This window comes from Podarcis filfolensis (assembly GCF_964270895.1).
Source record: "Podarcis filfolensis genome assembly, chromosome: 16".
Classification (NCBI taxonomy): domain Eukaryota; kingdom Metazoa; phylum Chordata; class Lepidosauria; order Squamata; family Lacertidae; genus Podarcis; species Podarcis filfolensis.
In genome coordinates, this window is record NC_139620.1 from 4,106,835 (window position 1) to 4,129,973 (window position 23,139).

At 45.5% G+C, this 23,139-nt stretch overlaps 2 long non-coding RNA genes across 2 annotated transcripts in view; both read left to right on the plus strand.

Annotated features, from left to right (window-relative positions):
* Positions 1-23,139, plus strand: part of LOC310751970 — a 41,085-nt gene that overhangs the window by 10,389 nt on the left and 7,557 nt on the right. The window lies entirely within an intron of this gene.
* On the plus strand, positions 177-17,747 carry LOC310752005. Its single transcript, XR_014542781.1, has 2 exons — positions 177-236; positions 17,630-17,747. It is a non-coding gene; the product is annotated as an uncharacterized lncRNA (long non-coding RNA).

Genomic DNA, 23,139 nt, shown 5'->3' on the forward strand with positions numbered 1-23,139 from the left:
TCAGGACACGGGTCATTCGCACGTCACAGGACACGGGTTTGGGGTGAGGCTTTGGGGGTTTTGGCGACGGTGGACCAAGCTCCAGGAAGGCAGAAGACAAGACACATCTGGGATGCTGCAATGAAGCTTTAATAGAGGAGAAGAAAGGAGGGAACCTTCTCTGTAGTCAGCAGTTTAAGCGGGAGAAGAAAAATAAATAGATCCCATTCTGAGTAAAGAGCACATTCACTATTGAGGTGATACAGATTGTGAGAAAACAAAATATCTCTAAAGAGAGGTGGTCAAGCACAAGCAAGGAAGGAAGGAAGGAAGGGTGGTTGGTTCTCCCCAGACTTTCCTTTTGTCCCGGCCCAGATGGCTAAAAAGTTCCCATTTAGGAACTCCCTGGAAGATGTGCAGATCCTGAGGCTCTCCTTATTCAGAGAACGGAGGGTTGCTGGGCATAAATGGAGGAGAGACAGCAGAGGAAGAAGGGAGATGTGCAAAGGAACAGTCAAGGCCAACTGAGCAAAGGTGAGGCATTGGCAGCTGCAGGTGTCAGAAAAGATGAGCACCTGAGACCATCTTTGCTTTGGATCCCAGATGCTCATCATTCCTGACTTCCTGCCCTGAAAAGAAAGCAAATCATATCCAGGTTTGTCATCTCAGTTTTCCGCTTGGAGCTTCCCTTTAGGATGGGGAATGTGGACGATTCTCAGCTGGGTCCGTATTGTGAGTGAAACTGAAACTCTGCCTTCCCTTCAGAACATGAGGTCACCTGGAGCATCCAAGGAGGCAGCAGAAGGGAATCCTCAGAGAGGAAGAGGTTAAACCCGGATAACGTATGTTCCTGTTGGAGATATGACAGTAATAGTAACAGTTCCATCCATGGGTGGCAATTGCTGCAGCAGAGAGGGGCTGATACTGAACATCTTGGAGGAAGCTTTGAAATCTGAAATGAGACATTTTCATAGAATGAAAATATGTGGATTCTTAAGGGAATAAGAGTTTGAATTAACGTTGTATAATTGCTGTAGCCTGGCCTGGGACATTAGGGTGAATGAGGCATAATAAATTCAATAAGGATTTTGAAATTGGAAATGCTAAAAGATTCTACCTCCCCTCCCCGCCATTTTGACCCTTCTTCGCTTTTCTTCTCAACTAAAAATTCCCCCAAACTGCAAACATTCTGCAATTTTTTGAGGTTAGGAGACCAGATCTGTACCCAGCATTACATTCAGAAGACAGGGAGCTCCTTTTAATGCGTCTGACCATCTAGCAGAGGGTTGTCCAGTGTGGTGTAGTGGTTAAGGGCAGTAGTCTCGTAATCTGGGGAACCGGGTTCGTGTCTCCGCTCCTCCACCTGCAGCTGCTGGGTGACCTTGGGCCAGTCACACTTCTTTGAAGTCTCTCAGCCCCACTCACCTCACAGAGTGTTTGTTGTGGGGGAGGAAGGGAAAGGAGAATGTTAGCCGCTTTGAGACTCCTTCGGGTAGTGATAAAGCGGGATATAAAATCCAAACTCCTCCTCCTCGTCGTCCCTCAAGCAGGAATGGGGAACGCTTTGAATCTGAACTACAAATCTCAGCAGCTGCAGGAAGCAGAGGAGACGAGGGCTGTAGTTTGGCAATGTCTGGAGGGCCAGAGGTTCCCCACCTCTCTTCACCAGAAAGAAGGATTCCCTTTCCAGGGTTTCAGGGGAGCACCTGGCTCTGCCAGACCTGCCTCATGCAAGAAAGGGTCAGTGTGGCCGGAACAAGGCAGCCCTGAGTCTCAGTAATCCAGTCGAGATGCAACAGGGGCAGCAGGTCTGACCATGGCCAGAGCAGTTTTCTCCGGAAAGACAGGGAACAGGGACTGAAATATACTCAGAGTCGCAAAGTGATTTCATGCTCTTTATTCAGCTCATAGTGGTGAGGAGGATGAATGAAAGTCCCCTCAAAGTATCTGCTTTATATACATTACTTACACAATGGGCTGCACATGATTAGCTAATTCCGGAATTCTACTGTAAGCCAATCAGGTTGTGGATTCACTTCTATCTGGAGCATGATTGGGTGGTTCCTGCCAACCAATCATACTGCTGCATTGTTCTAGGACCAATCAGACTGCTGCATTCTGAATCCTATTGTTCTAGGACCAATCAGACTGCTGCAGTTTGGATCCTATTCAACTCAATATATAACAGGGACACTAGGCAAGGTTTTGCAAAACCACTCAGGATCACGGCTGCTGACTATCTGTTTTTCCTGAGCTGGCTCCATAATAATAATAGGAAGAAGAATAATTTAGTATTTGTACCCCGCCCATCTGGCTGGGCTTCCCCAGCCACCCTGGGCGGCTTCCAACAAAGATTAAAAATAGATTAAAATGTCACACATTAAAAGCTTCCCTGAACAGGGCTGCCTTCAGATGTCTTCTAAATGTTACGTAGTTGTTTCTCTCTTTGACATCTGATGGGAGGGCGTTCCACAGGGCGGGCGCCACTACCGAGAAGGCCCTCTGCCTGGTTCCCTGTAGCTTTGCTTCTCGCAATGAGGGAACCGCCAGAAGGCCCTCAGAACTGGACCTCCAGCCATGAAAGTACCCAGTTTCGCATTTCTAAAAGCCCCAATACAACTCTAGGTTAAAATTTTCTGTTGAGCCCTAAACAATCCCAGTAGCACAACTCCTTGGATGTAGAGATTTGAGTTCTTCTTCCCAAAACTGCTTCTTGTCTCTCAATTGACAGCTAATTGAGTCAAACCAAATTTCAAAATTATTCTGTTCCATAATCAAACACTTCCTTCCTTCTCTCCTCTAAGAAGAAATTCAGTTAAAGACAACTTACCAAGTGATGGAGAAGCCGAGCAGCGGAAGACAGGAGATGTTTCAAGGCCCTGGTGGAAAAGCCTTTTATACAGTTTCCCTCTGGACTTTTCGGGCAACAGTTTGGCATGGCGTCACTAATTTGGCTAAGTATACCCCACCTCAGTCAAGTCTAGACTTTACTAGAATGCTCCAGGCCACCCTCTCAGACCATGTAACCCAATTGTAAGATGTTATCTTTCATGTCAGGCGACATCTTGGCTCACAAACGTAAATATAAAGATCTGATTAAAAAGAAAAAGCTTCAGGCCCCAAGGGGGGAGTGGCAACGTTTATTAGAGGCCTCTTGAAGGAAAGACTCAGCCACTTTTTGGAAAATAGTTGCGAAAAGTTGGCAAGACTCCCCGATTGAAATTGATTATACTATACCAGTTGGGATTGGGGAGACTTCCTTTCTATCCTTATATACATCAAATCAACATCTGCAGGCCACGCCCCCAGCTCCGAGTGATATTGGCGCCGAATGGCCCCCAGTAGCAACAGAAGAGATCTATAGGCTCATCCAATCCCTTAAACCTGGAAAAGCACCCGGCGTAGACAATCTTACACCGGAACTCCTTAAGGCTAATGTTGAATGGTGGGCCCCTGTGCTAGCTGCCCTATTTACCAGCATAGATCAATCGGCCACTTTCGCTGAGGACTGGGGACTAGCAATCATCATCCCTTTATTTAAGAAAGGGAACCGATCAGATCCGGCTAATTACAGGCCAATCAGCCTCCTAAGTATCATTAGCAAATTGTACGCTGCCCACCTATGCGACAAATTAGTGAACTGGTTGGAACAAGACCACATTCTTTCAGAAGCGCAGGCTGGTTTTAGGGCAAATCGGTCAACTTTAGACCAGGGCCTTGTTCTCCAACATCTTGCGGAGAAATATACATCAAGAAAAGGAGGTTCCCTATACGTGGCCTTTATAGATTTCAAATCTGCTTTTGATTTAATACCGAGGGACAGGCTTTGGGGAAAGCTAAGCGCCGCAAATATAAACAAACGCCTACTGTATCTCATCCACAGTCTATATGAAAATACACGGATCCAGGTAAGGTGTGACCGACAGGACCATCTATCCAAGGAAATCCAAATCCACCAGGGGGTCAGGCAAGGGTGTGTCCTTGCGCCTACTCTATTTAACTTCTATATCAACTCGCTAGTAGGAAATATGGAGAAAGAAAATGCCCATCCCCCCAAATTGGCTGGTACGCCCCTCCCAGTCCTTTTATATGCGGATGACACAGTCTTAATGTCTTTTTCTTGTGTTGGATTAAGAAAACGTTTGAGATCTCTTACCAAATATTGCAGCATCGAACAACTAACCATTAACTACAACAAATCCAAAGTTATGGTGTTCTCTAAAAAAAGGAGGAGGCATAAATGGAGAATAGACAATCGCTCAATAGAACAGGTAGCAACCTTTAAATACCTGGGTGTAATCTTCCAAGAAAGGGGCTCCTGGCGCTTTCAGATTAATAATACTATTGCAAATGCAGAAAGATCTACCAAAGCGTTAATAAGATTCTTCTATGGGAAAGGGGGCCAACACATACCGGCAGCCTCCCAGGTCTTTGCTGCCAAAATACTATCACAATTGTTATATGGATCCCAGATCTGCAGCTTTAAAAACCTTGCTCTCTTAGAGGCATTCCAAACTAAGTTTTTCGGCAGCCTGCTGGGGATCCCCTCTTGTGTATCCAACATAGCGGTCCGTTTGGAGGTTGGACAAATTCCTATCAGTACTCGGATATGGATATTGAAGATCCACTATTGGCTAAAGCTTATTTTCTTCCTGGTTGGGCTGGCACCTTTAACCTTACTAGATACCTACCAATCCAAATGGAAAGCTACACTGCTGGAAAAGCTTAAAGGCCTGGGGATCCCACAGCAGACCCTGATAGCGACAGGCTTCGAGAAAGCTAGGACTACAATTCGCCAGCGTATTTGGGATGTAGAATTACAATGCCACATGAGCGAAATGATTAAACATCCAGCAATAAGGGACCATGGGAGAGGTTTCTCTCCAGCTAACTATCTGTCAGGTCTTCAGGTACCTAAATACAGACGGTCTTTTACCCTCGCCAGATTCAACGTTCTCCCTTCTGCCTTACTTCAGGGCAGATTTGAGGGTAAACCATACACAGCACGGGTCTGCCCTTGTGGCTCGTTGGAAGTTGAAACTGCTTCACATGTACTATTACGTTGTCGTTTCTATGAGGATATACGTTTGACTTTTATTACACCTGTTTTGCAAAAGTCCAGGAAAGAATCGGAACACCATAGTTTAAAACTACTGCTAGAGGACAAGAATCCCAAGACTACATTAAATGTAGCTAAATTCTGTGCGTCTGCAATCAATCGCAGGAAGCAAGTGGTATTCCATAGTGACTAAACCCCTAAATGTTATTTACGCTAATAATTAATTTTAATTTTTATATTTAAATCCTTGTTATATTCATATTGTCTTTTGTATTTCTGATATATATTTTTATGATCTGTGATATTGTGTGTGTTGATGCCGGTCTGTGACCGTATTAATAAATTCATTCATTCATTCATCTTGGCTCAGGAAACTGCTTTGCTTTGTTTTGGCTCAGCTTCTTCTTGGAAGTTCTTCGTGTTCCTCTTTATGGGATTTGGGGTTCCTCCTTCTCCTCATGGCCTGTGAAGGCATCCCTGCCCTGGACTGGCCAAGAGGGAGGGAGGGAGCACTCTGAGGAGGACAATGTATGGAAGGCACCTGCCTCTCCTGCTGCATCTTCCTCACGTTGCCTTCTCCCACCCTAGGCCCACCAACACGCACCCATCTTGGGCACCAGGGAGACACGCTCCGCCACTGCTCTTGAGGCTTCGTAAACTCACAGGAACTGCCATGATGGCCACAGCATAAGTATCCACCTTCCTTTTGGAACATATTATCCCTTGAATGGGACGCGGGTGGCGCTGTGGGTTAAACCACAGAGCCTAGGGCTTGCCAATCAGAAGGTTGGCTGTTCGAATCCCCGCCACAGGGTGAGCTCCTGTTGCTCGGTCCCTCTCCTGCCAACCTAGCAGTTCGAAAGCACGTCAAAGTGCAAGTAGATGTATAGGTACCACTCTGGCAGGAAGGTAAACGGTGTTTCCGTGCACTGCTCTGGTTTGCCAGAAGCGGCTTAGTCATGCTGGCCACATGACCCGGAAGCTGTACGCCGGCTCCCTCGGCCAGTAAAGCGAGATGAGCGCCGCAACCCCAGAGTCTGCCACGACTGGATCTAATGGTCAGGGGTCCCTTTACCTTTACCTATCCCTTGAATAGATCAGAATCTTAGTTCAACGTTCATCGTGCCTCTGTCATTGAGATTCAGCTCACGGGCGTCTCGCCCATAGAGGCAAGTGGCGCGGGGCACCAGGGCACCAAGTTCTGGAGGGCGCCAGGGAAGAGGCAGAGGCTGGGCACGGCGCCTCCAGGCATGAGCTCGCTGCCCTTGCCCGCCTCACTGAAGCAGCGCCATGCCCAGAACCTCGGCCACTTCCCCACCGGAGGAGTTGCCCTCCAGCCACTGCCGGCCTCTTCCAGCCGCACAAAGCTGCCGACAGTGCTGTAAAAAGGTTGGCAACTCTGGGAAAGGGGGGTGGGGTGTGCCGAAGGGATCTTTGTCCAAACAGGACAAATAGCTAAACCTGGCTTTACAAATGTGAGGCTGAGGAGTCAGGTACCCTTGAATGAGATGAATCACATGCCTCACAGAATCCACATACAGTGGTACCTCAGGTTAAGTACTTAATTCATTCTGGAGGTCCGTTCTTAACCTGAAACTGTTCTTAACCTGAAGCACCACTTTAGCTAATGGGGCCTCCTGCTGCTGCCGCGCCACCAGAGCACAATTTCTGTTCTCATCCTGAAGCAAAGTTCTTAACCCAAAGTACTATTTCTGGGTTAGAAGCACATGTAACCTGAAGCGTATGTAACCTGAGGTACCACTGTAGTGTAATCTACTGTAGCTGGAAGTGCCTGACATTCATGAATCTCTATATAAGTATGAACTTAAGTTGATGGGCTCCTGCTGCTTTGAACCAAAAGCCTTTGCAAAAGCAGGAAAGCCAAAGCCTTATTGCGCTGTTGGAGAAAATGTCTTGAGGGCTTTAAGTGCAAAGGTGGAATGTTCTGGAGCAGGCGGTTTGCCTTCAGGAGAGTCGATGGAGAACATTCCCTACTTGGAGCCAATTAACTCCCTTTCATTTCAGGTAATTAAAAGGCTAAGGGCGGCCACCCTGTTGCAATTAGGAATTAGGACTAGAAGTTATGGCTTCTAAAATGTCGTCATCATCAGGCCCAACAACAGCAACACAACATTTTAGAACTTGTACCATCACTTCTGTATGGAAGAAACAAATCTGGGTAACAGGATCGGACAACAAATGGTCAGGGTATCTGTTGGACTTCAACCTTCAACAAATTAAATGTCATCCTATTTATCAAAACCATTTCAAATAAAAATAATAATAATGGGATAAAGGTACCAGCTTAAAAGGCTGTTTAGAAAAGGAGCTTCTGCTCTAAAACGGCATGTAGTTTCCCCCTTGTTGTTGTTGTTGTTTAGTCATTTAGTCGTGTCCGACTCTTTGTGACCCTGGACCAGAGCATGCCAGGCACTCCTGTCTTCCACTGCCTCTCGCAGTTTGGTCAAACTCATGCTGGTAGCTTCGAGAACACTGTCCCACCATCTCGTCCTCTGTCGTCCCCTTCTCCTTGTGCCCTCCATCTTTCCCAACATCAGGGTCTGTTCCAGGGAGTTTTCTCTTCTCATGAGGTGGCCAAAGTATTGGAGCCTCAGCTTCAGGATCTGTCCTTCCAGTGAGCACTCAGGGCTGATTTCCTTAAGAATGGATAGGTTTGATCTTCTTGCAGTCCATGGGACTCTCAAGAGACTCCTCCAGCACCAGAATTCAAAAGCATCAATTCTTCGGCGATCGGTCTTCTTTATGGTCCAGCTCTCACTTCCATACATCACTACTGGGAAAGCCATAGCTTTTACTATACGGACCTTTGTTGGCAAGGTAGTTTCCCTTCATGGATCACTCCCCTTCATGGATCACTGCCTGGCCATGGTGAAGGGGCTTGAATATCTCAGAGAAGCTATGAGCTCTGCCGTGCAGGGCCACCCAAGATGGACAGGTCATAGTGGAGAGTTTTGACCAAACGTGATCCACCTGGAGGAGGAACCGGCAAGCCACTCCAGTATCCCTGCCAAGAAAACTCCATGGACAAAGACAACAGTTTCCTTCTTACAGAACTATAATTCCCAGCACCCTTATCAATCTAGAGTTCTTTCGGGGGTGAAATCTGCTTGAAAGGTGTAGTGTGCATGTAACTGTCATGACATCACCTCCAAATGTGGCGCTTCAGAAGCATGAAGGATTTTGGGACGGGTGCGGGGTAACTAAATCCCATTGAAAGGAACTCAAATTACATCCCAGATGAAGCTGAGCCAAAATAAATCAAAGCAGCTGCTTGTGCCAAGGAGGAGCCTGGCATGAAAGATAACATCTCTGAAAACATTACATCAAGAGGTGTCTTAATGGCTAGGAACATTCTGGCCAAATTCTGAGCTGTGGTTGGGTATACTTAGCCAGATAACTACCGCCATGCCAAACTATTAGCTTCCAGAGCCAAGAGGAACCATAGAGAAGGGGTCACCTCCTGGCTGGGCCCCTGGGACTCCTTTGCGCCCAGAAGGAATTTCACTCAAATTTGAGCTTGCACTTCTCATTAGACTCTGAGAAACGTGCAGCTGGCTACACTAATGTAGCATATGTCCATAACCAACAGTCCGCTTGGACTACTGCAATGTGCTCTACGTGGGGCTACCTTTGAAGGTGACCCGGAAACTTTTGGAGAACTAAGAATCCCTTGGGTAGAGAGGGAACCTTCTTCTCTGAAGCCAAAATGACATGGACAAGAATTGACCAAATCTGGATTACTAGAGGACTGGCACCTAAGACTCGAAAAGTGGAAATTTGCCCTAAAACTTGCTCCGACCATAACGCTGTGAAAATGGAGATGAAATTAACACCAACCGGTTCCTTCAGATGGAGGATGAATGACACCTTGTTTAGAGATCAAGAGGTTATCAAGAAGGCCCAAAAAACCTTGAGAGACTATTTTGAGATAAATTTGAACACCACCATTGAAAAAAGAGTAATCTGGGACGCAAGCAAAGCAGTTATGAGGGGGTTTCTGATTCAACAGAATGCAATAAAGAAGAGAGCTCAAAATGAGAAAAAAGATAAAATTTTGGAAAAAATAAAAGAGGGTGAGAAGAAACTGAGAGCGAAACCAAAGTCACAAGAGATTCTGAGAGATATAAAGTTATATCAAGTGCAATATATGAAGATGATGAATCAGGAAATCGAATGGAAAATTAAACAAATGAGACAAAGGACATTTGAATCGGCTAATAAATGTGGAAAATTGTTAGCCTGGCAAATGAAAAAAAGGCAAAAGCTCAACACTATTACTAATTTGGAAGTGGAAGGAAAGAACATTCAGAATCCAGTGGAAATTAGAAAATGCTTCCAGAGGTACTTTAAACAGTTATATACACAAGGGCCACAGAAAGAGTTTGATATAGACCAATTTTAAAAAACAAATGGACTACAAAAAATCTCTCAAGAAAATAAGTTAATGCTGAACTATAAAATAACAGTTACAGATAGGTAGCCGTGTTGGTCTGCCATAGTCAAAACAAAACAAAAAATTTTCCTTCCAGTAGCACCTTAAAGACCAACTAAAGTTGGTCTTTAAGGTGCTACTGGAAGGGGAAAAAAAATTTTTGTTATAAAATAACAGAACAGGAGGTGGAAGGTGCCATCCAGAATATGCAGTTGGGCAAATCTCCAGGGCCGGATGGCTTAACCTCAAAATATTATAGATCCTTGAAGGATTGGATAATGCAACCACTAAAGGAGGTCTGTAACGAAATTTTGGAGAGGGGAAAAGCGCCAGAGTCGTGGAAGGAAGCTTATATTACACTTATACCGAAAACTGAGTCTGAAAAGACACAACTTAATAACTACCGCCCCATATCCCTGCTCAATGTGGATTACAAAATATTTGCTGATATTTTGGCTAAAAGATTAAAAAAAGTATTAGTGGAAGAGATACATAAAGACCAAGCCGGCTTTCTCCCAGGTAGACACTTGTCTGACAACACGAGGAATATAATTAACATTTTGGAGAAGTTGCAAGTGAACATTAATACTAAAGCAGTTTTAATCTTTGTAGATGCGGAGAAAGCCTTTGATAATATTTCTTGAAGTTTTATGAAGAAAAATCTTCAGGGGATGGGGGTTGGTCAAGGGTTTGAAAATGGTATAAGTGCAATTTACTCAGAACAAAAGGCTAAATTAATTGTTAACAATGTGGTGACAGAGGGATTCAAGATAGAGAAAGGTACACGACAAGGCTGCCCAATTTCCCCATTGCTTTTTATTTTGGTCCTGGAGGTTTTGCTAAATATGATTAGAAGGGACCGTCTGATTAAAGGTGTACAGGTCGGAGCCAAACAATACAAACTGAAAGCTTTTGCAGATGACTTAGTTTTGACGTTACAGGAGCCAGAATCTAGTACTAAAAGAGTATTAGAATTGATTCAAGAATTTGGTCATGTGGCAGGATTTAAGTTGAACAAGTTAAAAACTAAAGTTCTTGGAAAAAAACTTAACACCGTTTGAGAAAGAGAGGTTTCAGAAGGAGACAGGCTCAACATTGGTTAAGAAAGTAAAATACCTGGGGGTTAATATGACTGCTAAGAACTTAAACTTATTTAAAGACAACTATGAGAAATGTTGGTCAGAAGTGAAAAAGGACTTAGAAATATGGTCGAATTTGAAGCTTTCCTTGTTGGGTCGAATTGCTGTTATAAAGATGAATGTATTGCCAAGAATGTTATTTTTGTTCCAATCATTGCAAATTTTGGACAAAATGGATTGTTTCAAGAAGTGGCAGAGAGACATTTCTAGATTTGTCTGGCAGGGCAAGAAGCCCAGAATAAAATTTAAAATACTAACTGATGTAAAGGAAAGAGGTGGATTTGCCCTGCCAGACCTTAAACTTTATTATGAATCAGCAGCATTCTGCTGGATGAAAGAATGGCTGCTTCTTGAGAACACAGACATTTTGGATTTAGAAGGCTTTAATAACGTTTTTGGATGGCATGCATATCTGTGGTATGACAAGGTCAAAGCACATAAAGCGTTTAAAAACCATATTGTCAGGAAAGCATTGTTTAATGTCTGGATAAGATATAAAGACTTACTTGAAAATAAAACCCCAAGGTGGTTGTCACCGATGGAAGCAAAGGCTCAGAAAAAGCTCAATATGGAGGCCAAATGGCCGAAATATTTGGAAATTTTGGAGAAAGAAGGAGACAAATTGAAATTGCAGAGTTTTGAGAGTTTTGAGAAATTAAAAGATAAAGTGTGAGACTGGCTTCACTATTATCAAATAAGGGAGGCTTACAATTTGGACAAAAAAATTGGCTTCCAGGTGGAAAAATCAAAATTGGAAACAGAACTGTTAGATCCCAAAACAAAGATACTTTCTAGAATGTATAACTTGCTGTTAAAATGGAACACTCAGGATCAAACGGTTAAATCTGCTATGATTAAATGGGCACAAGATGTTGGACATAATATTATGTTCACTGACTGGGAACGGTTGTGGACCACAGGTATGAAATTTACGGCATGTAATGCCCTAAGAGAGAATATTATGAAAATGATATACAGGTGGTACATGACACCAGTCAAGCTTGCAAAAATCTATCATTTGCCTGATAATAAATGTTGGAAATGTAAAGAAAACGAAGGTACATTCTTTCATCTTTGGTGGACGTGCCCAAAGATTAAGGCTTTCTGGGAGATGATCTATAATGAAATGAAAAAGGTATTTAAATATACCTTCCTGAAGAAACCAGAGGCCTTTCTCCTGGGCATAGTCGGCCAATTGGTGCCAAAGAAGGATAGAACTTTCTTTATGTATGCTACAACAGCAGCAAGAATACTCATTGCAAAGTATTGGAAGACACAAGATTTACCCACCCTGGAAGAGTGGCAGATGAAGGTGATGGACTATATGGAACTGGCGGAAATGACTGGCAGAATCCGAGACCAGGGAGAAGAGTTGGTGGAAGAAGATTGGAAGAAATTTAAAGACTATTTGCGGAAACATTGTAAAATTAATGATTGTTAAAATGATGTTGGATTGAAATTAAGTGGCATTAGCAACAAGGTTAATAAGAATATGTAAAAATGGATTGATAACGGATGAAAATATATAGTTACAATATGTTGAGATATAGAGTTAAGATAAATGAAAGAGGGTAAGGATTTGCTGAACTGGCTATGTGAACGGGAATACAAAAAAGGGAGGTGCGAGGAGGTCAGGGAAATAAGCAAATGAAATCCAAGATATGAAAAAAATTGATTTGTTTTTAATTTTTCCTATTTACTTTTTCTGTATTTTGTATTTTCTTTTTTTTCTATGTATTTTTGTATTTTTTGTATTTTTCTTTTTTCTCTTGTTCTCTTTTTATTTTGTAAATTTTTGCTTTTTGTAAAATTCTAATAAATATCTTATAAAAAAACAAAAGGAAGGTGACCTGGAAACTACAACTAATCCAGAATGCGGCAGCTAGACTGGTGACTGGTGACGGCTGCCGAGACCACATAACACCGGTCTTGAAAGACCTACATTGGCTCCCAGTATGTTTCCGAGCACAATTCAAAGTGTTGGTGTTGACCTTTAAAGTCCTAAATGGCCCAGTATACCTGAAGGAGCGTCTCCACAACCATTGTTCTGCCTGGACACTGAAGTTCAGCACCGAGGGCCCTCTGGTGGTTCCCTCATTGCGAGAAGCAAAACTACAGGGAACCAGGCAGAGGGCCTTCTCAGTGGTGGCGCCCGCCCTGTGGAACGCCCTCCCATCAGATGTCAAAGAGATAAACAACTACCTGACATTCAGAAGACATCTGAAGGCAGCCCTGTTCAGGGAAGTTTTTAATGTGTGACATCTTAGTGTATTTTTGGTCTTTGTGGAAGCCGCCCAGAGTGGCTGGGGAAACCCAGCCAGATGGGCGGGGTACAAATAATAAATTACTTTTATTATTATTATTATTTCTTGTCTGTGTCAGGGACTGGAGTGTCTTCCCTCCCCTTCAAAGCCAGGAGGCCCCTTTGATACGTGGACTACCCCATGGGCCTCTTGTGAAGATCAAAAGAGGAGCTGAAGGAAACGTACACACGGGAAACCCGTGCACGTTAAGGAAAGCCATTCAAGAGCTGATTCCTCACGATGCAGCTGCAAGGCACTTTGTGACTGCCTTGGCAGTGTTGCTGGGCAGAACTGGCACAGTCAGGCTGGGTAGGTAAGGGGCTCAGAGTACAGCATTCAAGGGCAGAGAGCGTAGAGCACTCTGGAGAGAAGCATTGGAGCTGAGGCCTTTGAGGAAGAGTTGCAGGACTCCATTGCAAGAGAATTGCAAGAGAACTCTTGCCTTGCAGACTTTGGCGCAGCAAGGGCTTCGTAAGCAAAGAAACCGTCCAGGCTCAGAGAGGGAAAGCTGGTTGTAACATCTTGTAAATAAATGCGTGTGTGAAAGGAAGGAAAGAAGGAAGGAAGGAAGGAAGGAAAGAAGGAAGGAAGGAAGGAAGGAAGGTGCAGCTGGGCACTTTTGTGGGTGGAAACAGATGAGGGTGAAGAATAGGGATCTCTTGCTTCCAATAGAGCAGAACTTGCAGCCTGGCTGTGTGTGTGTGACCTGTTCTGGATCTGGTTGGCCTATGTATGAAAGATCAGGTGTGCAGCATGGGAGCTCCTTGGGCCCATTCCCCCCCTTCTTCTGGGGTGCTCCATTCATGGCTGCTGTCCTGGCTTGCTTTGCAAAGCTTTGGCCAGTGTGGTGTAGTGGTTAAGAGCAGTAGACTCGTAATCTGGTGAACTGGGTTCGCTTCCCCGCTCCTCCACATGCAGCTGCTGGGTGACCTTGGGCCACTCACACTTCTCTGAAGTCTCTCAGCCCCACTTACCTCACAGAGTGTTTGTTGTGGGGGAGGAAGGGAAAATAGATTGTTAGCCGCTTTGAGACTCCTTCGGGTAGTGATAAAGCGGGATATCAAATCCAAACCCTTCTTCTTGGCCGGTGCCCCCGCTCAGAGCTCTGCTTCCCAGCACCCTTAGCAATCTGGAGGGGCCAGTGTCCTTTGAGGGAGAAAATGTGATTCACCTGCGATTGCAACATCCAGTGTGTTCGTAGGTGCCAAGTCATAGGTCCTAAAGGAGGATTGAGTCAAGAATATGCCCCAAATTCCTTTAAAAGGAATGTGAAGAACATTACCCAAGGTGAACCCGAGTTAAAAGAAAGCAAAGCGGTGCCTTGAGAGAAGGAGGAGGCTGACAGGACAGCTAATTTATTGGAACACATGACATTACAGTCGGATGGAGTCTCAGTGGCGAGGAACGTTCAGCCCCAAAAGTGGAGGTGGCCCATACTTAGCCAAATTAGTGATGCTGCACCAAACTATTTGCTCCAATTGCAGAGAGAAACAGTATAAAAGGGCTCAGCGCGTAGGGCTTTTCCACCAGTGCTTTTGAAGATCTCCTCTCTTCGGCTGCTCAGCTTCTTCAGCTTTTGGTAAGTTCCTTTTAAGTAAATCGATTTGTGACGTGGGTGGCGCTGTGGCCTAAACCACAGAGCCTAGGGCTTGCCGATCGGAAGGTCGGTGGTTCGAATCCCCGTGACTGGGTGAGCTCCCGTTGCTCGGTCCCTGCTCCTGCCAACCTAGCAGTTCGAAAGCACATCAAAGTGCAAGTAGATAAATAGGTACCGCTCCGACGGGAAGGTAAACGGTGTTTCTGTGTGCTGCTCTGGTTCGCCAGAAGCGGCTTAGTCATGCTGGCCACATGTACGCCGGCTCCCTCGGCCAGTAAAGCGAGATGAGCGCTGCAACCCCAGAGTTGGCCACGACTGGACCTAATGGTCAGGAGTCCCTTTACCTTTAAATTGATTCATAGAGCAGGGAAGGTAGGAAGTGATTGACCACAGGCAGTGCTTTTTTCCTGGGGGGAAGCAGGGGGACACATACCCCTAAACATTTAGTGAATCTAAAGGGAGAAGAAATTTTTAGTTTCTTCTCTAGCACGGTGAATCGTCACTTCAATTGCTGCCCCCGATGGCGGCCTTATTTCCTGTCACGGTGTTTCCTGAGGCTCAGACGGAATGAGAGTACCCTAAATATTTTTTACAATAAAAGCACAAGACTATGGGGCAGATATTTATTGGGGGCTGTTCTTTTCAACATGCCTTCCTAATTAAATCCACATAGAAATCAGATTTGGGAAGAGGCCTTCAAAGGTTTACATGTAATTCCCTGTGCCGCTGGCAGTGTTTTGGGCTCAGACAGAAATTTCACTTCCAAGAGGGCTTTTAAAAAGTGGAGCTGGCACTTTGGGGAATGGAGTCTGATGAGGGTGAAGAATGAGGATCTCTTCTTCCTAAGAGATCAGAGCAGGGAAGGGGGAGATTCCCTGTCCTGGATCTGCTAGGATTCTGTGTGCAAGAGCAGGTGTATGGCATGAGAGCATCCCTGGATCCATTTTTCCAGCCTTGGCCTTTTTGGGGTGAGGCAGGTCTGGCAGAGAGAGATGCTCACCTAAAACTCTGAGAAGGGAATCCCATTCAAGGCTGAGCCCCGTGCCCTTGAGGTCTTGCCAAACTAAAACTCCCAGTATGGTGTTGTGGTTATGAGCGGTAGACTCGTAATCTGCTGAACCGGGTTCGATTCCCTGCTCCTCCACATGCAGCTGCTGGGTGACCTTGGGCCAGTCACACTTCTCTGAGGTCTCTCAGCCCCACTAACCTCACAGAGAGTTTGTTGTGGGGGAGGAAGGGAAAGGAGAATGTTACCCACTTTGAAGCTCCTTTGGGTAGGGATAAAGCGGGATATCAAATCCAAACTCTTCTTACCATCTCCCCTGGCATTTGGCCATGCTGGCTGCCGGGGCTGCTGGGAATTGTAGTTCCATAAGTGACGGACGGCCGATGCTTCCCCTCCCTGCTGTTGGGTCAAGGCTCTTCTTGATGGTCTAAAGGAAGAGGAAGTTTCTTGCAAGCCCAGCCTGAGAAGAACGCTGGATTTCAGCACAGGCAGGGAGAGAAGGAGAACAGGCACAGAGAGCTGGCCTCAGGGTTTTCTATACCAATAATAATAATAATAATAATAATACTTTTAAGTTACTACCTGTCCTTGCTTAAAATAATGCCCAACAGTCAAATACATTTTCATCTGTTTGGCAATCTGAAGGCTAATGACTAATTTCCCTCTGTTTCCACATATTTGTGAACATATGTCTTAAAAATGATTTATTTCAGATACTCCAACCTTCCTCCAAGATGTCCAGTGCCAACGTTGGAGCAAGTCTTATGATTCCCATGATACTACGCCCTGGATCGACATCTCCATTTTTTACAGGTTTTCGGGCCCAGTTCTACTTCCCAATGTAAGAGGCTTTCGACAGCGGACCAAACACCCTCAGAAGTTTGTGGACTCTGCTTCATTGGAGATTTTTAAGCAGAGGCCGGATGGCTTTTCCGGGGTTGGACTGGAATTACCTTTGGGTAATTCCAACTCTACAATTCTATGATTCTACAATTCTATGATTCTACAATTCTATGATTCTGCACCACAACAAATCTGAAATGTTTTTCTTAGGAGAAAGTGTGTATAAAAATGAGTATATTAGGGGGGGGAACCACAAGACTCACGCAAGATTTTAGCTAAGGTTTCTGTTATGTAATCAAGCCACCAATTCTATCATGTGGGGGCCACCTTATCTAAATTACATAATTCGATATTCAAACTATTGGTATTAATGTATTACAAATTGGTATTGTTGTAACAAGTCTATTACTGGATTGTGATTGAAAACTAATAAAAATTATTATCAAACACCCTCAGAAGTTTGTGGACTCTGCTTCATTGGAGATTTTTAAGCAGAGGCTGGATGGCTTTTCCGGGGTTGGACTGTGTAAAGTGAATTGGGGTTGCTCGTGCGTAAGGGGGCTGCTGCTCTAGGCAATGTTGTCTGGCTAAACCTTTCCTTGGCTGCACAGCACTTTCTCCGTGGCTGTGTCAGTCACTGGCAGAATCCGTCAGTGGGTGTTTCCTAAACTTCTTCCAACATAAAAGCTGCTTGACGCCAAGTCTCCGCCTAAATTCCCTGCGTGGAAGTCTTCTGCGCAGAGTGGGCGTGGCCAGCGGAGGTCCTGGGCTTTCCCCACTGGTTTCTGTGGAAGAGTCTTGGAGCCATCTCTCCGAAGTCCTTCCCTGCTCCCCTCTCTTCCTGGTGTCACGCCCATTCCCTTCCCCAAAGGAAGTGTTCTCTCTCTCCCTGCTGGTCCCTTCTCCTGCATCGTTGGGGAGTCTTACCTCCACTCTTGGCTCCGATGGCAGTTCCCTGACAGACTGAAATTACCTTTGGGTAATTCCAACTCTACAATTCTATGATTCTACAATTCTATGATTCTGCACCACAACAAATTTAAAATGTGTTTCTTAGAAGAAAGTGTGTATAATATGACTTCCTGGGAGTTGGTCTTTGGGGATATCACTGATGGGGGGGTCAGGACACGGGTCATTCACACATCACAGGACACGGGTTTGGGGTGAGGCTTTGGGGTTTTGGTGACGGTGGACCAAGTTCCAGTAAGGCAGAAGACAAGACACATCTGGGATGCTGAGGTGATATTGAGGTGATACAGATTGTGAGAAAACAAAATATCTCTAAAGAGAGGTGGTCAAGCACAAGGAAGGAAGGAAGGAAGGAAGGAAGGAAGGAAGGAAGGAAGGAAGGAAGGAAGGAAGGAAGACGGGTAGTTGGTTCTCCCCAGAATTTCCTTTTTTCAAAAAAAAATATTTTCCACTGTCAAACAGCTCTTACTGCCAGAGTGTTTTTCCTGATGTTTAATCGGAATCTCCTTTGTTGTAACTGGAATCAATTAATTGCAACAGTGAGGGAGGCTGTGCTTAGCCCTTTAATATCCTGAAATTAAAGAGACCAATTGGACTATAATTCAGGGTTTGACCAAGACTTTTGGCATGAATTAGTGAATGTTCTCTGTCAACTCAGCAGAGCTGAAGGAACACAACCTGTTTAACAATATGCTGCCTTCTCTGGTTCAACCCTCAAGGCTTTTAAACACCTGAGCAAGGCTTTTACGTTCCAGATTCTGCAAATGCCTTTGGCTCACAGCAGCAGTGTGCTTCCGGAGGACTCCAAAACTCACATAGAGCAATTCCAACCACAATAGATATTATCATTTTGATTCAGCAAGGCATTTGATTCATCTCAGTCAGGGATACCCATTCCCTCAGCCTCACCTTGATAAACCCAGATTTATCTAATCCACTTTTTGGATTTTCTGCCACCCGCACCAGTTTCCTCCAAATGCAGTTGGTGAAGAAGGCTTAGGAATGAGCTGAACCCCATTGCTAGAGACAAGATGAATTTTGAACTCTGGTTCTGCTCTATTAAATGGAGAAAGGTAAAGGGTAAAGGGACCCCTGACCATTAGGTCCAGTCGTGGCCGACTCTGGGGTTGTGGCGCTCATCTCGCTTTATTGGCCGAGGGAGCCGGCGTACAGCTTCCGGGTCATGTGGCCAGCAGGACTAAGCCGCTTCTGGCGAACCAGAGCAGCACACGGAAATGCCGTTTACCTTTCTGCCGGAGTGGTACCTATTTATCTACTTGCACTTTGACGTGCTTTTGAACTGCTAGGTTGGCAGGAGCAGGGACCGAGCAACGGGAGCTCACCCCATCACGGGGATTCAAACCGCCGACCTTCTGATCAGCAAGTTCTAGGCTCTGTGGTTTAACCCACAGCGTCACCCGTGTCCCAGTATTAAATGGATAGCATGTACCAAAAAGATGGATACCTCTAACTGTGGCTTTCATGGCAATCCCTGAGAGTTTCTGAAGTCACTCTCTCTCTCTTTAATACAGTGGCGTAGCGTGGGGGGTGCAGGGGGGGCCGGCCGCACCGGGCGCAACATCTGGGGGTTAGGGTTAGGGGGCGCAAATCCACGGGTTAGGGGGCGCAAATTACTTGCCTTGCCCCGGGTGCTGACAACCCACGCTACGCCACTGCTTTAATATATAAACTTTATCAAACAAGAAAATATCTTAAAATACACACAAAACAAACATACAGTACAAACATTCTATAAGAAAAAAGAACCTAATTACATATAGAATAAAAAAATAGTAAAAGAAAAGAAACGTCCGACTAAACCCATTGTACTATTTTGCATTCAATTCTTATTACACAGTTTCTTATTCATATTTTTCTATATCTTAGTTTAAACTTTATCTAATATGACAAGACTCATTTGATACTCACAGTGCTACAGTTCCCAGCGCCCTTAATGATATACAGCGCCCAGAGTTCTGCGAAGGGGAAAAGGTGCTTCAGATGTGTTTTAAAGATGAAGTCCGCACATAGCAGCCATCATTTATGCTCCAAATATGATGTTTTAGATGCATGAAGGATCCAGGAGAACACCCCAAATTTCATTAAAAGGAACATGAAGAACAGCTTCAGCCAAGGTGAAGCTGAGCCAAAATAAAGCAAAACAGTGACCTGAGCCAAGGAGAAACCTGACATGCAAGGCAACATTTTGGAACATAGAATGGGTTAGATGGTGACGGAAGATGGCCAGGAACATTCCGGCAAAATCTAGAGTAAACTTAGGTGGGTGTATAGTTAGCTAAATGAGTGACGCCACGCCAAACTGTTTGCCTGAACTCTCGGGAGAAACTGTATAAAAGGGCTCACCACATACGACTTTTCCACCGGCGCCTTGGAAGATCTCCTCTCATCTGCCGCTTAGCTTCTCCCACTCTTGGTAAGTTCTGTGCAGGCGATTCCTTAATTTGACTTATTGTAAATGGATGTACATCTCTGGATTTTATTTTATCAGGTTTTAATTGACTTGCTGGATCTGTAATTGAATTGGTAATGGCTTTTAGTCAAACACAATCAGTCAATGACTGGTGAGTTGTCTTCAACTGAATGACTTCTTAGAGCAGGGAAGGAACTGATTGTTTGACTACGGAGCAGAGATTGAGTTGGGATCTGTTCTGGGAAGAGACTCTCAAATCACAAGATCCAGTGGGTGGTGCCCTGGCATTTTTTAGGGCTCAACAGAAAAATCTACACAAATTTCGACTTTTGGGTGTTTAGAAATCTGAAGCAGAGTGCAATGGGAGCGAAGAATGAGGATCTCTTCCTCCTAAGAGATCAGAACTGGGAAGGGGAGATGTCTAGCTCTGGATTTGTTTGGACTGTGTTTCAAAGAGCAGGTGTGCAGTATTCGAGGATGCCTGGAACATTTTTTTCTCTCTCTGGGATGCTCAGATTGTGGCCGTGGTCCTGAGTGGTTTTGCAAAGCCACTTCCGACATCAGGAGGAGGTGTGGTGCGGGCTCACGGCCCCAACACTCGGGCGGTGAATCCTCAATCGGCGTGGCCTGGGTCATTTAAGGCTGGCGCGGCCCCGGGATCTCCCCTTTTTGACCACGCAGCTGATTCGGTTTCCCACCCACCCACCCTTTCAGGTGTCCCTTCTGACCTTGCTGTGGACTTTGGTTGGTCGCCGTTGAGAGGTCTGGTAGGAATTTTTTCCACTTGGCGAATTGGCACCGGCCATTTGGTTTTTCGCCTACCTCGTAGCAATTGGTAGGGGTATTATTATGTAGATGTGTTGGGGGGGAGGAGTGCCATCACCCCCCCCCCAAATATTTAAGGGTAGTGCGGTAAAGGATTCCGGGGGGCGTTGCCTCGTCCGAAACCTATGGAGGCCAGGGCCTAAAGCACGCCCCCCGAGCGGTGACCCCGGGGGAGTTCCTAGTTGATGTGCATCACAGGACTCCTCCTGCTCGCGTTAACCCTTTCCGGTTTTCATGCTAACAGGCTGTAGCCGGATAGTCTGATAGGACCAATGCCTGAGCCAATACCGCTCTTACTTGTAACCAATAAAGTTGTGGCCAATTTTTGTCCATTAACCTAAAATAATGGTGTCCTGTGTCTTTATTGCAAATGGTGGGAGGCGGGAATCGCATCGCAAAACCTTGCCTAGTGTCCCTGTTCCCTGTCTTTCTGGAGAAAGCTGCTCTGGCCATGGTCACACCTGCTGCCCATGTAGCATCTGAACCGGATTTTTGAGGCTCACTCTATGCAGGGCTGCCTTGTTCCAGCCACACTGACCCTTTCTGGCATGAGGCAGGTCTGGCAGAGCCAGGTGCTCCCTGAAACCCTGGAAAGGGAATCCTTCTTTCTGGTGAAGAGAGGTGGGGAACCTCTGGCCCTCCAGACATTGCCAAACTACAGCCCTCGTCTCCTCTGCTTCCTGCAGCGGCTGAGATTTGTAGTTCAGATTCAAAGCGTTCCCCATTCCTGCTTGAGGGACGAGGAGGAGGAGGAGGAGGAGGAGGAGTTTGGATTTTATATCCCGCTTTATCACTACCCGAAGGAGTCTCAAAGCGGCTCACATTCTCCTTTCCCTTCCTCCCCACAACAAACACTCTGAGGTGAGTGGGGCTGAGAGACTTCAAAGAAGTGTGACTGGCCCAAGGTCACCCAGCAGCTGCATGTGGAGGAGCGGTGACACGAACCCGGTTCCTCCAGATTACGAGACTACTGCTCTTAACCACTACACCACACTGGACAACCCTCTGCTAGATGGTCAGACGCATTAAAAGGAGCTCCCTGTCTTCTGAATGTAATGCTGGGTACAGATCTGGTCTCCTGACCTCAAAAATTATATTGGAGCGTGGAAAAGGGCAGCCCTAATGATCAAGGTATTGCAGCAGCAACTCTCATATAAAGAAAGTTTGGAGTTTTGGGGTCTTTTTAGTTGAGAAAAAAAACGAAGAAAGGTCAAAATGGTGGGGAGGGGAGGTAGAATCTTTCAGCATTTCCTATTTCAAAACCCTTATTGAATTTCTTATGCCTCATTCAGCCTAATGTCCCAGGTCAGGCTACAGCAATTAAACAACGTAATTCAAACTCTTCTTTCTTTAGGAATCCACATATTTCTGACAGTATCTATGAAAATGTCTCGTTTCAGATTTCAAAGTTTCCTCCAAGATGTCCATTGTCGTCTACGAACTGGAGCTGCAATCGCCAGACATGGATCAACCTGTTATTATGACTTTCACCATTCCATCAGGAATATTCGATACACTGGTACCTCGGGTTTCGTGCACCATGAGTTACGGAGATCGGTACTTTCACTGAAACTGTTCTTAACCTGAAGCACCACTTTAGCTAATGGGGCCTCCTGCTGCTGCCGCACCGCCGGAGCACAATTTCTGTTCTCAGCCTGAAGCCAAGTTCTCAACCTAAAGCACTATTTCTGGGTTAGCGGAGTCTGTAACCTGAAGCCTATGTAACCCGGGGTACCACTGTATCTGGGTTTAACCTCTTCCTCTCTGATGATTCCTTTCTGCTGCCTCCTTGGACGCTCCAGGTGACCTCATGTTCTGAAGAGAAGACAGAGTTTCAGTTTCACTACCAATACGGTCCCAACTGAGAATCCTCCACATTCCCCATCCTAAAGGGAAGCTCCAAGCGGAAAACTGAGATGACAAACCTCGATATGATTTGCTTTCTTTTCAGGGCAGGAAATCAGGAATGATGAGCATCCGGGATCCAAAGCAAAGATGGTCTCAGGTGCTCATCTTTTCTGACACCTGCAGCTGTCAATGCCTCACGTTTGCTCAGTTGCCCTTGACTGTTCCTGTGCACATCTCCCTTCTTCCTCTGCTGTCTCTCCTCCATTTATGCCCAGCAACCCTCCGATCTCTGAGTCTGAATAAGGCGAGCCTCAGGATCTGCACATCTTCCAGTGAGTTCCTAACTGGGAACTTTTTAGCCATCTGGGCCAGGACAAAAGGAAAGTCTGGGGAGAACCACCCACCAGTCTTCCTTCCTTCCTTCCTTCCTTCCTTCCTTCCTCCTTCCTTCCTTCCTTCCTTGCTTCCTTCCTTCCTCCCTTCCTTCTTCCTTCCTCCCTTCCTCCCTTCCTTCCTTCCTTCCTTGTGCTTCACCACCTCTCTTTAGAGATCTTTTGTTTTCTCACAATCTGTATCACCTCAATAGTGAATGTGCTCTTTACTCGGAATGGGATCTATTTATTTTTCTTCTCCCGCTTAAACTGCTGACCACAGAGAAGGTTCCCTCCTTTCTCCTCCTCTATTAAA